This window comes from Chlorocebus sabaeus, chromosome 23 (assembly GCF_047675955.1).
Source record: "Chlorocebus sabaeus isolate Y175 chromosome 23, mChlSab1.0.hap1, whole genome shotgun sequence".
NCBI lineage: Eukaryota > Metazoa > Chordata > Mammalia > Primates > Cercopithecidae > Chlorocebus > Chlorocebus sabaeus.
In genome coordinates, this window is record NC_132926.1 from 6,764,237 (window position 1) to 6,782,576 (window position 18,340).

At 50.6% G+C, this 18,340-nt stretch overlaps 1 protein-coding gene across 3 annotated transcripts in view; it reads right to left on the reverse strand.

The window, feature by feature from the left end:
- The window catches only part of HRH2 (histamine receptor H2), a 53,390-nt gene extending 36,156 nt beyond the window's left edge, over positions 1-17,234 (reverse strand). For 2 of the 3 annotated variants that reach the window (XR_005244428.2, XM_008015353.3), the window contains exon 1: positions 16,832-17,234. The gene's annotated coding sequence lies outside the window, so the exon portion shown is untranslated. The remainder of the gene's footprint in view (positions 1-16,831) is intronic. The other variant, XM_008015350.3, reaches the window with a different exon arrangement.
- Between the last annotated feature and the right edge of the window lie 1,106 nt (positions 17,235-18,340).

Consider the following 18,340-nt stretch of genomic DNA (forward strand, 5'->3'; position numbering starts at 1 on the left):
TCCATACGCAGGAAAAGACTTCTGGTTGAGGCTGTTCATTGGAAAGAAAGTCTGGAGCCTCCCAGGAGCTCTGGTCAGGCAGAGCTTGTTCTTGCTTCTGTCCTCAAGCACGTCTTGTCCCAAGCTCTGCAGCCCCCAGCGGGACTCCTCTGCACAGGCTGAAAAGTGAATGGATCTGAATGTTGTCTGGAATTTGGAATTGGGGGTGGGTTCTGTAACTGGTGGTGTTGGCACAGACGGGGAAGAGTCTCACTACCCCTGAGACGTGTGTCCTCCAGCTCAGCGCTAGATGGCAGGGTCAGAGCGGACACTTTATGATGATGAGTGTCATCCCCTAGGCATCATAGTGAGGGAGAGGGGGACCTGGACTTGACGCAAAGACCCTGGCCACTTCCATTTCCCAAGCACCTACCACGTGCCAGGCACCTGACAGATGATAATAATAGTATCTGGATAGCAGAGATTTTCATGTTCCCATCTGATAGATGGTAAAACTGAGGTTTGGAAAGCTCACTTGTCTGGGACCACACAGCCACAGTAAAGACGCAGGCAGGGCTTTGAACATCCATATCCCCCGGCCCGCCCTCCCGCAGAAGGCATGAAACCAGCCTCGGCACTGATTTGTGTGACCAGTTCTTGTGTGATGTTTCCTTATCAGTGACAGACTCACACCATTTGCTCGGCCTCTGCCAACAGCCGATATGGGAACCTGAAGCCGCATCCAATGACAAAATTCCTTAGTGTTTGTTTGGGAAAGTCTTTATTTCTCTTTCACATTAAAAAAGAAAACTGAGGTGGCCGGGTGTGGTGGCTCACGTCTGTAATCCTAGCACTTTAGGAGGCTGAGGCAGGTGGATCACCTGAGGTCAGGAGTTCGAGACCAGCTGGCCAACATGGCAAAACTCTGTCTCTACTAAAAATACAAAAATTAGCCAGGCATGGTGGCGGGCATCTGTAATCCGAGCTACTCGGGAGGCTGAGGCAAGAGAACGGCTTAAACCCAAGAGGGCAGAGGTTGCAGTGAGCAGAGATCATGGACTACTGCACTCCAGCCTGGGCGACACAGTGAGACTCCATCAAAAAACCAACCAGACAAACCAACAAAAAAACAACTGAGGTGAAATTCAGATAACATACAATGTACCATGTTAAATTGTGCAGTGTTGGGGAGCATTCAGTATCTTCACCATGTTATGCAACCACCACCTCTCTCTGGTTCCAAAACATTCATCACCCCAGAAGCAGGCCTTGCTCCCGTTATCAGTCGCTCCCGCTTCCTCTCTTTCCCTAGCCCCTGGCAGCCGCCGACCTGCTTTCTGTCTCTGTAGACTTGTCTGTTCTGCATATCATGGGCACAAAATGCATATAAATCATGAGGTGAGGGGCTGGAAAAGGACCCCTGATTCTTTTTTCTAACCTGCGTCTCCCCAGCCTCCAAACACCTGGTTGCTCAGGTTATACACTTAGGCATTCTTCTTCTAATTTTTTTTTTTTTTTTGAGACGGAGTCTCTCTCTGTCACCCAGGCTGGAGTGCAGTGGCCGGATCTCAGCTCACTGCAAGCTCCGCCTCCCGGGTTCACGCCATTCTCCTACCTCAGCCTCCCCAGTAGCTGGAACTACAGGCGCCCGCCACCACGCCTGGCTAATTTTTTGTATTTTTAGTAGAGACGGGGTTTCACCGTGTTAGCCAGGATGGTCTCCATCTCCTGACCTCATGATCCGCCTGCCTCAGCCTCCCAAAGTGCTGGGATTACAGGAGTGAGCCACCGCGCCTGGCCGGCATTCTTCTTGATTCCCATCTCTCCTTCACCTCTGACTTCCAACCCATCAGCAAACCCTGTGGTTTCTGCCTGTGAAATGCGCTCATGCACACACACACACACACACACACACACACACACACACACACACCCCTACTCTCCTTTGCAGCTGGCCCCGTCCTAGTCCTAGTTCGAGCCATCGCCCTCTCTTGCCTGAAGTTTTGAGACAGGTCCTCACCAGCCTCCCTGCTGCTGGCGCTTGAATCACGAGCACCTGCCTGCTTCTACCTCGCCAGTTCTGTCCTGTTCCGCACTCTTACCGCCGGTTCAGAAGGCCCCTTGTGATCGGCATCCCCGGCAACCTGCTCCATCTCCTCTTTTACCACCTGAGGCCTCAGTGGGTGCACACTGGCTCCCCTAACCTTGCTCTTATTCCTCGGATACTACACACCTGCTCCTCCCCAGAGCTTGGTCTGTGACCTGCTGATGACCTGGACATTCCCGTCTCGGTACACACATCAGCTCTGTAGAGGGGCCTCCTGGACCCCTCCAAGGCAGCTCAATTCACCCTCTTTAACATCCCCCCCCCATGTGGCCCTCCTAGCATTTCGTGTGTTTCTCTATTGGTTCACTATTTGTCTCTCCCTACTGGAATGGGAGCTTGGCGAGGGTCAGGATCCAGGATCCAGGATCCACTCCGCCTTGCTCCCTAACAGGCACTTAATGGGGAATCCACTAATACTCAATTGGCTAAATGCATTTGAAAATAACCATCATAACAATGCAATATCCCATTTATTGGGCACTTTGAAAGTATCAAGTAATGTTTGAAATATTTTAAATACATTATCCCATTTAATCTCTTCAACAACCCTATTATGTGGGTACCACTATCCATCTCTATTTTATAGATAAGAAAATTAAGGTTTATGATGTTTTGTGACTTGGCCAAAGTCCTCCATCCGCAGGGGGCTGGCGAGTGTGGCAAAGGCCTGGGGAGGGAGTTTTCAGGGCAGGGGTGAGATGGGATAGCTGAATAGTCTGCCTTGGTTCTTGGGGAGGTAAGATGTGGATCGCCAATGTTTTCAGGGAAGCCCACATCCCTGCCACCCATGGGCAAAACTGCTTAGGGGCAGCAGCTGCGGTGGGAAAAACGTTGGGCTGGGAATACGGATCCTGAGTTTGTGTCTCTGGTGTGACTCTGGCTTGCTATGTTACCTCAAGCAAGTTTCATACCCTCAGTTTCCTCAGCAGAAAAATGTGAAGATGGGCTTAGAATATTTCAAAGGTCTCTTCCAGCAACTGTATGTGTGTATGTGGAGGGGAGAAGACAAGGAATCACGAGTCCTCCATAGTAAAATAGAGCTCTGGGTGGAAGTAAAACACAGTGCTCCTCGTGTTCAGGAACCTCTTCTGTAGCACCCTAGAGAGGCAGTCACCCTGGCTGTCCTTGCACACCTCCATCGATGGGGGGCTTACTATCTTACAAAGTGTTTGCCAATGAGCCACAGCCATTTAGGGACATTTACAGAGCTCTACGCCCTCTTTCTTTGGGAGGTCATACTTCACTGCATAACAAATACATTGCAATTTATGCACTTTGCAAAGAAAATATAATTTGTATATGGCTATTTGACTTAGGCAGCTGACTTTGACCAGTTGGCATGATGTTACATTTGCAGATGTTCAACTGGACATGTAATACTGGCAATTTTATCATTTTTTTTGTATTTTATACCTGGCCCTTTGGGTGTATGTGTGTGTGTTTGCAAACTTTTTTGTGCGTCTCTGAAAAGCTTTGAGGTTCAGAGAAGAAGTCCAAGTTCCTTTTTCCAGGCTTGCTGTCGCCACCATCACCACCATCACCTCCACCATCGGTAGCAGCTGTGGCCACATGAACTGGATACCAGCGCTGCCGCTGACTACACGTCTCTCCCTCCCTCTCTGTTCTCTCCCCCAACCCCCTCCCTTGGAGGTTTTGCCCTTCTGCCAAGGTACAACTTTCTCTTACAGGCAGAAGTCCTGCAACCAGCTGGGTCACCTTAAAGATAGCAGCAGCACACAGATAACCCTTGCCAGGAACATTTATACCCGTTGATTATCTTACGCAATCTCCGCTCTGCTGAGGAAAACCAAGCCCATGCAGTGCCCCACAAAGCCTTGGGCAATCCATCTGGCTCCTGGGAACTTTCTAATATGGATCCCCAACTTCTCTTTTCCTCACTCAGAGGCTTCTGCGCACAGAACTGTCCTCCAGTTCCCCAAAGCACAGCCCCATCCCCACGCAGCACTCTCAACGGACATTAGACGTCTGGTTATACATTCTTGGCATCATTGTACACACTTAGCACACCTTGTCCTTAACCCCATGTGTGCCATTCCTTCTTTCTCTGTTGGCCCCTACCAGGTGAGTGTAAGTGCCACAGGGCAGGCCCCATGTCTGTTTGCCCACCACTGCATTCAGATGAGGCTTGGTAAGCATTGCTACAGGCCCAAATCTGGACATGGCCTGGCAAAGCAAATCAAGAACCAGCCCAGGCAGCTGTCTGCCTGGAAGAGATTGTCGTCATCCTCATGTGGCCAGTCTTTGGCCAACAATGAGGGTGGGGATTAGGTTTAATCGTGTAGACTCTCCACGGGTCTCTGGTGGGCTCAAGGGTCTTGAGGGTTCTGCCCCAGGCAGGTGGGTGCATTTGCAGCCTGGCTGTGGCAGTGCTCTCAGGCACACTGCTGGTCCGAGGGGAAGTTGTGGGATTTCTCAATGATCTATTAGTAGGACCGAGGACAGGAAATAGCCTAGTGGTCACTGTGAGTGGAAGAGTCCCTGTCCAGTATTTCCGATGGATGGCCAGGTTGCCTCTCCTTGATTACCTCCAAAGATGGGGAGGTCATTTCCTTCAAACAACATGTGTCTCCCCTCGTTTTCAAATTTTTGGACACCAAAGATGGAATCAATGGCCACAGGCTGAATTCAGTCTACTGAGGAGTGCTGTTGGGTTCAAACAATGTTTATCAATTTTTTTTTAAGAGGCAACCTTTAACAATCAGGAGATTTCATGTAAGAAGTCTAGGTTTCCAGTTAGTTTTTTAAAAAACAATAATTTTGTTTGAGGCAGGGTCTCACTATGTTGCCCAGGCTGGTCTTGGACTGCTGGGCTCAAGAGATCCTTTTGCTTTGGCCTCCCGAGTAGCTGGGACTACAGGCCTGGCTCCAATTACTCTTGAAAAACAGCCCTGGCCCTCATTCCCACCTGTCCCCTTTGGATTGGAGCCTGGTGCTAGGAGCCTGTTTGGCCAGACACAAGCCCACAGGGAGTGACACCGAGCAGAACAGTGACACCACCTGCCTGGCCTCGGAAGCATCAGAGTTTGTCACCCCGAGGGAGCTGCTCCTGTGGTTAGTGAATCTGGGCTCCTTGGAAAAGCGGCACCAAGTTACAGAAGTATCCAGTCTCCCTGGTTCTGCTCAGTCCATGAACGGTGAAGGCAGGATTCCTCTAGTGGAGCTCTAGTGCTTTTTGAAAGCATTAAAAGGGACATTGCTTGGATCCTGATGTGAACAGAATCATGGTACAAAGGCATCTTGAGGCAATCGGGGAAACTTGAACGCGAATCAGGCATTGGGTTATGTTAAGGAATTGTGTTTGTTCTGTCGTTCTGCTAGCTGCAGCAATGGGGAGGTGCCATGCGCTCGCCAGTTAGAAATAAACCCAAACACTGAAGCTAGGCACGGTGGCCCACGCCTATAATCCCAGCACTCTGGGAGGCCAAGGTGTGTGGATCACTTGAGGTCAGGAGTTTGAGACCAGCCTGGCCAACACAGTGAAACCCCATCTCTACTAAAACTACAAGAATTAGCCGGGCGTGGTGGTGGGTGCCTGTAATCCCAGCTCCTCAGGAGGCTGAGGCAAGAGAATCACCTGAACCCGGCAGGCAGACTGTGCAGTGAGCTGAGATGATTGCACCACTGCACTCCAGCCTGGGCGACAGAGCGAGACTCTGTCTGAAATAAAAAAAAAAGAAAGAAATTCTCACAAGCACAGTGCCATGATGCCTTGGATTTTCTTTAAAATATTCACATGAACAAACAAAAAATATTATGTGGTGGCAGGGATGAAAGACAACTGGCAAAAGGCTGAAAATAGTGAGGCTGGGAAAGGGGGATGCAGGATTCATCATTCTCTCCTCTCTATTGCTGTGTCTCTTTGGAATCTCAAAAACAAATGCATTCAACAGAGCAGGGCCAGGCGCTGTGGCTCATGCCTGTCATCCAGCACTTTGGAAGGCCGAGGCGGGAGGATAGCCTGAGCCCGCGAGGTGGAGGCTGCATCGAGTTTTGATTGTGCCACTGCACTCCAGCCTGAGCTGGGGGAGACCCTACCTTACAAAACAAAACAAAAACCAAAGCAGGGACCTCCTGGGGAACTGCGAGATCGGCTCTTTGTGGACATTGTTGCACTTTGCTCCCTGATTCTGCACTGAGTGAGTCCTGCCCTCAACATTCCTTCCATGCTGGGGAGCTCCCCTCTCCCCTGCTTCTCCCACCCTCTTTCTGGATTTGGACAACTCTGCCCTGACCTTGCTGCCCTTCCTTGAGAGTCTTTGAGTGCCCATCACCCTCGCTCTGCTTCTGGGAGCACGCGGTTCTTTCTGGACAGCCGGCAGAATGGCTGGAGTCCTCCTCACTGACCACCCTGGGCCCTTCCTCCTAGCCGGCCCCTCACCGCGACTCCCATCTCAGTCTCCAGCACCTCATGCAAAAAGGCATTGTTCACAGCAGCTGCAGTGAGTTCTAGTCCAGCTCTGCTCCTACCAGTTAGTCAATTTTGGCCAGATGACGTTGCTTTGAGCCCCAATTTCCCTTCTTGTAAAATGGGGCTAATAACCCAGCCTCACAAGGGAGTTAACAGGTGTATGGGGTCAAGATCAACACCCTTCTGGAGCCAACTTCCTGAGTGACATTCCCCTGTGCCCCCACCCTGCGTGCAATGGCTGGCAGCGGGGGTCTCTGCCTCAGACTTCTCAACTGGAGGAAAGAAATCCCTGCAGTTCCCCACTGTCTGACGGCTGTGCAGAGTCAGTGGGCAAATGTGTGCCAAGCCCCAGCACTCAATTCTTTGTTCACACACGGTGAGCGTGAATACTGCACATGCGTGATGCACAAGCCCACAGCACAGTGCTTGGCCCACACTGGCACCTACCTTCCTCCAGCTTCCCAGGTGCCTGTATCCCGCCCGACCTTCCCCTTCCAGAACCTCATTCCCACACAGTCCCAGCCCTGGGGCACCAAACCATGGCTTTTCAGCTCCTGGCCTAGGTGGCCCACTTTCTAGAGATGCTCACTCTGCCCAATTACAAATATTTGAAACAACTGTAGATATGACCATATTCTCGACAATGGGCAATATTGGGAATGACCTATATGTTCAAAACTAGAGCAATGGTTAAATTATGTCATAATGAAATTACTATAGCTATTACTATCATTTCTTGGAAACTATGAAATAATGAGGGGAAATGCTTATATTTAAGTCAAAAAAATAGCAGGATTCAAATTGTAAGGATACAATGATGATAACTATGAACTCCTAATCTGTCAACTTCCAGGAGATGTGGGGGGACAGCAAAAAAAAATTTATGCCTAGTAGGACAGACTGGATGGTTTTATTTTGGATGGTCATACTGGTTATTCTGTCTTCTTTGCACGTTTCTTTTTCTTTTTCTTTTCTTTCTTTCTTTTTTTTTTTTTTTTTTTTTTTTTGAGATGGAGTTTTGCTCTTGTCACCCAGGCTGGAGTGCAGTGGCGCAGTCTTGGCTCACTGCAACCTCTGCCTCCAAGGTTCAAGCGATTCTCCTGCCTCAGCCTCCCGAGTAGCTGGGATTACAGGCACCTGCCACCACACCTGGCTAATTTTTGTGTTTTTAGTACAGATGAGGTTTCACCACATTGGCCAGGCTGGTCTTGAACTCCTGATCTCAGGTGATCTGCCTACCTCGGCCTCCCAAAGTGCTGGAATTACAGACATGAACCACCTCGCTCGGCCCTCACATTTCTTTATTCAAAGTTTTCTACGTTGAGAGTGAAGTCTACAGTGACTAAAAAACAACATGTAAGGTGCAAAATAGTATGTATAATATATTCCCCTTTGGGCCAAAAATAAGACTATACATTACATATATATATGCCTTTACTTGCAAAAAGAAAATCTGTGAGAATAAACCACAACAAATTAACAAAAGAGACCTCTTCTCTTTCTGAGCAGGGACTGGGCAGATGGCGGCCAGGGTGCAATGAGGCCTTTCGTTGTGCACCTTGTATATTGTACTTTTGAACCACATGAAGGTCTTAGCTACTCAAAAAGTGAAAAGAAGAAACACAACTATCTAATCAGTCTTTAGAAGAGGCAACAGGGTCCCAAATGAGCTCTGTGGATATTTGTTAAAGGTGCTACTTCAAAAAAAGGGATCTGGAGGCTGGGTGCAGTGGCTCATGTCTGTAATCCCAGCGCTCTGGGAGGCAAGGCGGGTGGATTGCTTGAGCCCAGGAGTTCAAGACCAGCCTGAGCAATATGGTGAAACCTCGTCTCTACAAAAAAAAAAAAAAAAAAATACAAAAAATTAGCAGGGTGAGGTGGTGCACGTCTGTAGTCCCAGCAACTTGGGAGGCTGAGGTGAGGAGGATCCCCTGAGCTGGAGAGGTCGAGGCTGCCGTGAGCTGAGATTGCACCACTGCACCCCAGCCTCGGTGACAGAGTGAGACTCTATCTCAAAAAACAAAAAAAGGAATCTGTGCCTTAGTGCAAGGGTCATGTCAGCTGGGGTCTCTGTTGAGGACTTGACTGAACTCACCAACCTGTACTGTGACTGAGAGGGGCTGGGAGTAGCAGGGCTTCCAGACAGCCAAATGAGGCCCCAGATCCCACGTCCACAAAGCCTTCTCTGAGACTCATGCTTCGAGGAACACAGTTTGGGGGCTGCAGGGCAAGGAACTCCTACTGGCCCAGCCTCTAGGTAGCAGGGCAGAGACAGGGATGAGGCTGGTCCTGGGGTCCCAGATCCCAGGGCCTCAGGGCTCAGGCAGGCAGGTGAAACATGGCAGGCTGCACCCACAGTGGGGGTGTAGCGCCCAGCTGGAGGGGCAGCCACTACGCAGCTGTGGCCACTATGGGCTCAGTGCCATCAGAGCTGCACATTCTCCAGAAACTGGAAATCTGGATGTTAAGTAAAATCTTCTGGGTTTGAAATAAAATGTCCTAACTTTTCAATGAAATCTCATTTAAAACTGTTGGCTCGTTTTTTTTTTTCCTAAACAAAAATATCCTGTAGTCTCTGCAAAAGTCCTCTGCCAGCTGCCATCTATGATCTTGGCGTGTTCCTGGTGTTCTTGGAGGGCTAGGTCAGTTTCCAGCATTTCCTCCTTCCTTTTCTAACCAATCTTCCCCATTTTATAATTGCTTTGAGAGCTTGGCCTCAGTTGACATCACATTCACTGGTCAATAGTTCGGGGGAATCTGCCTTCCGCCTGTTTGACAGTCAGACTGACAGGCACCCATCTCTGGCCCTGGGAGTGTGGTAAAGTGTTCAGAACTTTCTAGCTCTAGCAATAGGCTTTCTTAGGGCAGCGAGTGTTCTGTGCCTGGAAGCAACAGTCAGTGTTCCTGTAGCCAGGACCCCTGCTCTGGGTTCTAACAGTCCTCTGATGCCAAGCAGGGATGCCCCTCCTGCCCACTCCAGCCTCAGTTTCCCCTTCCATCTTGCCATCACACCCTCTGTGCTTGAGGCATCCAGGGCCTCTCACTGTTTAATTCTCTTTAATTCTCACCCTTCTGCGCTTGTGCATATCCAGATCCCTGGGTCTGGACCTCCCTCTCCCACTGCCTCTACTCCCCCTCTCCAGCCACCTGGAAAATGCCATGCTCAAATGCCAGCTCCCGCAGCTCCTGTGCCTCCTCGGTCGTAGCAGGAACCCCAGGAGGCTGGCATCAGCTGTTCCCATGTCATTCATTACTTAGATTCCTTCCTTTCCTTCAACCCATAGCCCCTTCAGATGATTTTACCTCTCAGCTTTGAAGCTGTCCTTTCCTCTCCAGCTGCAGAATATTGGCCTTCATCCCTGCACAAGATGAAGAGAAAGAGCCAGGGCATCCTGATTAGGTTCCTGGCCTCCTGCTCTCTCCTCAGCCCCACCCTCCTCCGCACTGTCTGGAGAAAAGGCATTTTAGAAAATGCAAACCGGATCGCCTCTATCCTCAGCTGAAAATCCTTTTGTGCAGGCTGCGTGCGGTGGCTCATGCCTGTAATCCCAGCACATTAACAGGCCATGGCAAGAGGATCTCTTGAGCCCAGGAGTTTGAGACCAGCCTGGGCAACACAGCGAGCCCCTGCCTCTATGAAGAAAAAAATAAAGCAGCCATGCATGGTGGGGCTCTCCTGTAGCCTCAGCTACTTGGGAGGCTGAGGTGGGAGGATGGCTTGAGCCCAGGAGGTCAAGGCTGCAGTGAGCCGTGATTTCACCACTGCACTCCAGTTTGGGTGAAAGGAAAAAAAAAAAATCCTTCTGTGGCTCCCACTGCCTACAGGACAAAATCCGAACACCTCAGCTTGACACTGAGGACTTTTCAAGGTCTGCGCCCTTGATTCCTCTATTACCTGCCCCCATTGCCCTGGGGTCTCAGGTCAAGCCTAACCATTCTGAATGCTCTGAACACCCCTGGACGTTTTACAGCTCTGTTTCCTTGTGCACGCCCTTTGTACACCTGGAATACCCAGACGCTCTGTGTCTACCTGCTGCATTCCCATGCACCTGTTTGTCTTCCCCACTATGCTGGAATCTTTTCTCAGGTGTCAGACGCATCCATTGCTGAATCTTCAGTGCACTGCCCAGGACTGACTGAGCACAAGCAGGGCCCCAGGAAGCATTTGGTGAGTGACCGAATGAGTGAATGAGTGGCCCTCATGTTCACAGAGGCTTTGGCTGTTAGATCATTCTCCCAGGAAAAATGGGCAATTCTAGAGCCCAAAGTGGCCAAAGTGTCCAGTCCTTGCTGGAGTTGGAGGTGTTTGCAATCCTTCCTCCTGTTACTGGATGTTGGGTGCCAGGTCAAAGCTGCCACAAGCTCTTGCAGACTGTCCCCAAGGGGCTGGCAATAACCAGCCATGCTGCCTGCTCCAGTCCGTGACCAACTTGGCTCCAGCCACGCTTCTCTCACAGCAATAGCGCCAGGCCTGCACCCTCCTGGCAGTGCCGTCACACAGCATCAGATAAGGGCAGAGCTGGAAAGGCCCTTTGCAATCAGCCAGTCCCACTTCCTCTGGTTTTCAAATGGGGCAGCTGAGGCTCAGAGTGGGGAGGTGGTTTGCCCAGGGTCACACAGTGAGTCAAAGGTGTAGTCACACCTGGAGTGCTTCAAGATCTTATCAAATAGGAAAATACGATCAAAGGAAACTTGAAGTGTGCCAGAGGGGGGCTGAAGAAGTGTCCTTGAGACTGGGAGGACAAGGAGGGCCTCTCTGAGGCTGATCCTTGAGCTGCTGTGCAAAGGGCAAGCTGGGCAGAGGAACTGGCGAGTACAAAGGGCCGGTGGGGAATGAGCTGGCCCTTTTGAGGCTTTGGCCAGAGCTGAGTGCGGAGAAAGGCAGACAGGGCACGGGCAGGGCCTGATGGAGGGCACCTGATAGACTTCTATGGAGACTGCCTTTCAGTCCAAGTAAGGAATGACTCAATGAAGTTTAAAAGGTGACTCCGATCTGAATAGACAGTGTTCCAAAGAAGATACACAAATGGCCAACAAGCACACCGAAGGATGCTCAAATTCATTGGCCCTCAGGGAAATGTAAACCAAAACCAGAATGACACCACTTCACACCCACAAGGATGGCTAGAATCCAAAAGACCTAAGAAGCTTTGGAAAGGACTAGGACCTCCACGCACTGCTGGTGGGAATGTAAGAGGGTGCAACCTCTTTGGAAACAGTTTGGCAATTCCTCAAACAGGCGCCAAGTCAAAGCTTCATCACCGTGTGACCTAGTCATTGTACTCTTAGGCATATATTCCAGAAAAATGAAAATATATGTCTCCCCAAAAGCCTATATGCAAATGTTCACAGCAACGTTATTCATTGTAGCCCAAAAGCAGAAACAACCCAAATGCCCATCAACTGGTGAATGAAGAAAATGTGGTCTATCCATACCGTGGAACATTATTTAGCCATAACAAGGCATGAAGTGCTGACACATGCAACAACATGGATGAACCGTAAAAACATGCCAGGTGTAAGAAATCGGTCACAAAACCTATTGTGTGATTCAATTTTTGTGAAATGTCCAGAATAGGCAAATCTAGAGAGAGGGCAAGTAGACCTGTGGCTGCTGAGCCTTGAGTGGGAGTGGGGAGTGGATAGAGGGTGACTGCTAATGAGGACAGGTTTCTTTTGGAGATAGCGAACGTGGTCTGAAATCAGGTAGTGGTGACGGCTGCACAACTCTGTGTGAATATCCTAAAAATTATGCACTTGTCACTTGAATTGGTGACTTTTATAGCATATGAATTATATCTCTATAACGCTCTTATGTTTAAAAAGACCACCCTTGTTGCTTGAGGTCAGTGGGGGCAGAAGGGAAGAAGGGAGGCCAGGTGACCAATAGAGCAACCTCAGGCTCAAAGGACCGGTGCTTTGAAGGCACTTGGTAAACACCTGTGGGTACCTGAACCAGCTGATCCCTGGTCAGGAATGCTCTTCTCTTCCAACCCAGGCTTTCTCAACCTCCGCACTATTGACATTTGGGACAGGATAATTTTTGGTGATGAGGGCTGTCCGGTGTATTGTGGGAAGTTTAGCAGCATCTCTGGCATCTACCCACTAGACGCCAGCACTCCCCCTCCCCAAGTTGTGACAATCAAAAATAGCTCCAGACGTTGACAATTGTCTTCCAAGGGGCAAAAACGTCCCCAGTTGAGAACCATCGTTGCAACCTCCGTGGCTCACCTGGTGAATTCCTACTTATTCTTCCCGATCTATTTCAAATATCATCCCCTCTGGGCAGCCTTCACCTGCATCCCCTGAGGCCTCACAGTTTCCTAAACACCCCTGTCAAAGCCCTGAGGACCCTGCTTACACACCACTCTCCCCACACCCCACTGTCTGTAAGCTCCGTGTAGCAATGGCTTTTTTTTGTTTTTTTTGTTTTGTTTTGTTTTGTTTTGTTTTGAGACAGAGTCTCACTCTGTCGCCCAGACTGGAGTACAGTGGCACAATCTTGGCTCACTGCAACCTCTGCCTCCCAAGTTCAAGCGATTCTCCTGCCTCAGCCACCCAAGTAGCTGGGACTGGGACTGCAAGCACCTGCCACCACGCCCGGCTAATTTTTGTGTATTTTTATTACAGACGGGGTTTCACCATGTTAGCCAGGCTGGTCTTGAACTCCTGAATTTGTGATCTTCCTGCCTTGACCTCCCAAAGTGCTGGGATTACAGGTGTGAGCCACTGTGTCCAGCCTGCAATGACATCTTATATATGCCTGGGTTCCCAGTATCTAGCACAAACCCTTACACTTTGGAGGTCATTGTTGTGCCATTTCTTCACCTCTACAGTGCAGGGATGCATTGCTTTTTACAGCATCTCTGTGATCCCTGCTTAAATGTTGGTTGATTGAATCTGTCAACCCTTCCTGACCCTGATTAGGAGTGTAGGCTGTGGATTTAGATGGCCAGTGTTCGAATTCTGTTAGACATTGGGCAAGTGGCCGAACGCATGTTACTCTTAGTTTCCAGTCTGAAAGTGAGACCCATAGGGTTGTCATGAGAACATAGTAAGAATACAACAAATAACAGATATTATTGATATCAATAATTTTGTATTTCTTCTAAGGGGCCTGCCAGGCCTCGACATAATTGCCCCTATTACTGATAAGCCTTCATGTGCCAGCTGCATCCTGGGTGCTGGCAAGGAGAAGACAGTTTACATCGTCCCCATCTTTAAGGAGTCCTGGGGGAGGAGCATACCTGTAAACTGTGGGGTCCTAAAAGATCTGGTTTGAATGGAATCTTGCAGGAAGAGTAGGATGGGGTTGCTAAGCAAAGGAGGGCATTGCAGGCAAGAGAAATTCCAACTGGGAAGTTTGGAGGTGGGCAAGAACACAGTTCATTCTGCCAGCTGGATGTGGATTGTTGTAGGTGGACCAGCAGAGGGTGGGTGGGTGGGGTAGCTGGAGGCGAGAAGGCTGGCCAGAGACTAGACCATCATGAGCCATGTATGCCAGTCTGAGGACTTTGGTCTTGATCCATTTGGTAATGAGGAGTCTTGGAATATTTCTGAGCAGGGGAGCAGTAGCCTCAGCTCTGTATTACCAAATTGACAGTAGGATAAAGGATGTATCAGAATTGGAGGGGACAAGATAGAAGACAAGAACATGGTGAAAATTTCAACCTGGAAAACACTACTTGAACCCTTTTAGAGACAATTCAGTCTTTATTGTAGGCCTGAGACAGGGCACCCTCAGATACAGTGCACCCTTACTGAACCATAAGTTACCTGTTTTTCAATCAGGCACCCTCCTCCCTGCTCTCAGAACTCGAAGCCAGGTAGTCCACTAATTATTAAAGAACATGCTCATTGCATAAAATTTGGAAAGTCAAGAAAAAGTAGTCAGGGAACACATCTCCCACAACCCCACCATCCATGGGCAAACACTGTTAACACTCTTTAGCCTATTTCCTTCCAGTCTTTTTTCCAAGCTCTTGCCACATATTTGGGACCCTGCCATCTGCATGCCGATGCAAAACATGTTTCCATTCACTAAAATCTCTCAACTTTTGGTGGTCACATGTGCGTCCTCTAATTTTATTGATTCCCTACTGTTGGACATTTAGGCACTTTCTGACTGTTGATGAATATCTCTGCACATGAAAGAGGCTTTGTTCATATCTCCATCCTTTCATTTGGATGTACTCCTCTTCTTTAAAACATTTTTTGGCAAAGGAACCTCTCTAGCCTGCTGGGACACCCTTTTCCCCATCATCAGGGATTTCTTCCTCAAGTCTGAATTAAATCTTTGGGATTGGAACTTAATCCTGTTTCCCTTACTATGGGGTGTTGGCGGAGATGGACCACAGCTGGTCTTTTTTTTCCCATGGAATGTCGCCTGGGAGGGTCAGTAGTTAATCATCAGCCTAGAATGGAGAGTGGGATGTGCCTGTGAGCTCAGGAGAATTAGCCTAGACTGAGATGAATAAAGACAAGGTTAACCGGGACAAGGTGATGGAGAAAGCAAAGAAATTGGTGGACTGGGGTGAGTCAGTCTGACATCGGCATCTTATGTAGTACTGAGTAGTGACCTTCCTTCCTTCCAGACCCTGAGAGAAATCTCTTGGAAAGAGTACCCCAACCCTGCTGCCAGCCTTCAGGCTCACTTTCTCCAGTGCTTTGTAGCAGCCCTTCCTATGACACATGGAACAAGAAGCCAGTGCTGATCGCGCACGTGCCATGTGCCAGGCCCTGTGCTATGCCACAACTTATACAGTCATATTTCGGGGCCAGCACGATACAACCAGAAGCACCCTGGAGGCGGGCAGACCTGGTTCCAGTCTCTGCACAGGCATTTCCTACTGGTGTGACCACATGGCAATCAATACCTCTGAGAACCTCAGTTTCCTCATCTGTAAATTGGGATTTGATGGCACCAGTTTCCCAGGATTGCTGTGGTGACTCTAACCAATGCCATACTTGTAATGCACCAAGTACCTGGCCTGCAAGGAGCAGGTTCTCGAGATAAGTTATTTTCTCATGATATTGAATTCTCCTTGTATCCCAGCTCAGATAAAAGGAGAAAATGCCACCATCCAAACCCAGAGATGTCAAAAAATGTAATCTATCCAATTGCCTTGGATAACCTCCAGGGACAGGAAACTCATTAGTAGGGAGGAATTTATAACTTCCTTTTATAAATAAGGAAACTGAGGTGCTGAGAGATTATGCCAGGAGTCTTCACAGGACAAAAACTGCCATCTGAGAGACGTCATGTCTAGAGGAGCATCAGCCTCAGGATAGGTGTGGAGTGGAGGCTGAAGCTTCTGGGCCCCCACATTCCCTAGGCCCTGCCCTGCTTCAAGTCCAGCCTGGCCACCACCCAGCTTCACCAACTGACCCTCTCTGGCAAAGGACACAAAGGGGACCTAGAACGTAGAAATGACTTCCCAAGAGGCAACCCCCTCCAGGACTGGGCCCACCTGAGCTAGGGCATGACAGCTGCCACTGGGGGCCACCACAGCACACAGGCACTTTCCTGCCCCACCTCGTTCACCTCACAACACCTCATGGACGGGGTGGGGGGATTAGCATGGCCCTGAGAAGGAAACTGAGGCTCTCAAGCTCAAGGTCAATGCGCAAACTGGGATTCCTATCAAAAGAGGCCACTTGCTCCGCTCATCCCACAGGCGAATCCACGTCCAGATGTCCCTAGCAAGGACTCCCACCCGCTGAGCGCTGCCTGTCGTGGCTCCAGTCAACGGTCGTCGGGCAGCAAGCAGCAGCCCAGCGGGATGAAGGCAGGTCGTTCTCGTTCCCTGAGACATAGAAGCCCCCTCCCCACCAGCCCTCGCCCTCCGCTGGCTTCCCTTTAGCAGAAAGTTGCTCCATGCTCCGACAGACACATCGCCGCGAGAAAATGCCACCACCCAGACCCAGGGACAAAACGGGGACTGTTTCGGCGCAAGTGGACTTTCCAAATCCACCCCTCGCGGGCAAAGAGGACATAAAGCCGAACCGCGTCCCGAGCACTGCCGCGGACTGGGAATGCATCCTGAGCTCTCAACGCCCCCTTGGGGAAGGCACAACCCCGGCGGTCACAGAGAAGGAAACTGAGGCTCACAGGCCAAGCGGAGGCACCTGCCCAAGGTCAGGCATAGCCAGGGAGCGGTGGGGCCGGGTCTCGAACCCGGGTTCGGGGCCACGACCGCCGCCGGGGATCCCGGAGCAGCCCCTCAGGCGGCTCCGCCAGCCCACGACGGGTCCCCAAGCCCGCCCGGGACCCCACCCCGCGCCGAGGCCCCGCGGGGAGGCGGCGGCCGCGTTACCTGGTGCTGCTGCCGCGGGCGTTGGCTCCGCACCCGGTTCGCCTCGGTCCCGCGCCCGCGCCGGCTGCGCTCCGGGCAGGGATGGAGCGGGCGGCGCGCGCACGGCCTGCGCCCCGCGCCTCGCACCCACTTCCTCGTCTCCGCCCCCAACTCGCTCCTCCTTGCTCTCAACGCTCCTTCCCTTCCTTCCCTCTCCAAGTCTCTCTCTCTCTCTCTCTCTCTCTCTCTCTCTCTCTCTCTCTCTCTCAGCGCGCACACACCCACATTTTCTCCCCCAGTCTCCCTCTCCCACGGTCTCACCCACTTTCTATTTTCCGTTCTCCTTCACCCTCCCTCCTCATCTCGCCGACTCTGACACTTGCCCCTTCCTCTTCCTTTCTGACACACTGCCCCCTCTTTCTCTCCCTTTTCTCCCTGGCTCTTTCCCTCTCCCCGCCCCGCTGATTGCGAGCCCGCCCTTGACCGGACAACCGCCTGTTCCTGAGCCCCATGGTTCACCTGCGCAGATACTGGCTGAGTGGCCACAGCTGGAGACCTGCCCCGGGTGGGCGCTGGACCCAGGGGGTCAGGTGGCAGCCCTCACGTTGGGCGCCCAGGGCCCAGCTAGAGTCAGGCTAGAAGGGGGAAATAACTAGTTTTGAGGAAAAGCTTGAATAATTCTGGAATCTGAAATCTAGAAACACAAATGCAGAAATTAATTAGTTCAGGGGTTATTAATTACCAAAAAAAAAAAAAAAATCAGGAAACTTCAAAAACCCTAGAGTGGCTTTGTTTTGGTTGAAGGAAGGGATGAAGAGAGAGAGAAGTAAGGAAGTGGACTTTGGGAAAAGGGGTTTTGGGGTAAGGAGAATAATGCCCGCCTTCCAGATGAGAAAACGAAGGCTCAGATGGGAAAACCCGTCTCCTGAATATCAAGATATCGAGGCCACTGTGCTAACCGCAAAGATCTCCGTGGAGGGAGCCTGGGTGGGCAGGATGGTGAGAGATTTTCGCCAGGCCTGGACAGCAGCCCAGTGCCGGGGAGGCAGGCGGTCAGCTGGGCTGACCCGGTTTGCTTGGGGAGCCTGGTGTGTGGAGGGGGATTTCCATGGAAGCTTGGCAAAGGATGGTGAAAGCGAGGAGGGTTCAGCTAGCATGCATTTCAGACACATGCCACTGCTGATTGATGCACCACCTCAAGCCATTCTGTCACCACGGACCAGCCCTGTGCCAGGGGCTGCGAGGCAGAGGACGAGGGGCCATGGTCCCCTAGGTCTCAGTTCACAGCTTCTGGGGAGGCTATTGCTGCACTATGCATCCAAGTCATTGTCATCTTGGAATGACAAGAGCCTCCAAACTGGTCTTCTGGACGCCTCTCTTGCTCACCTGCCATTCACAAAGCAGCTCAGATAATCTCTGAAAAGTGTAAATCAGATCGTGCCTGTCTACTTCCCTGCTTCCAGACCTCCCGTGACTTCTTGATACAGTTCAGGTAAAATCCAAGTTCCTTGTCACTGCTAAGAGGCCTTA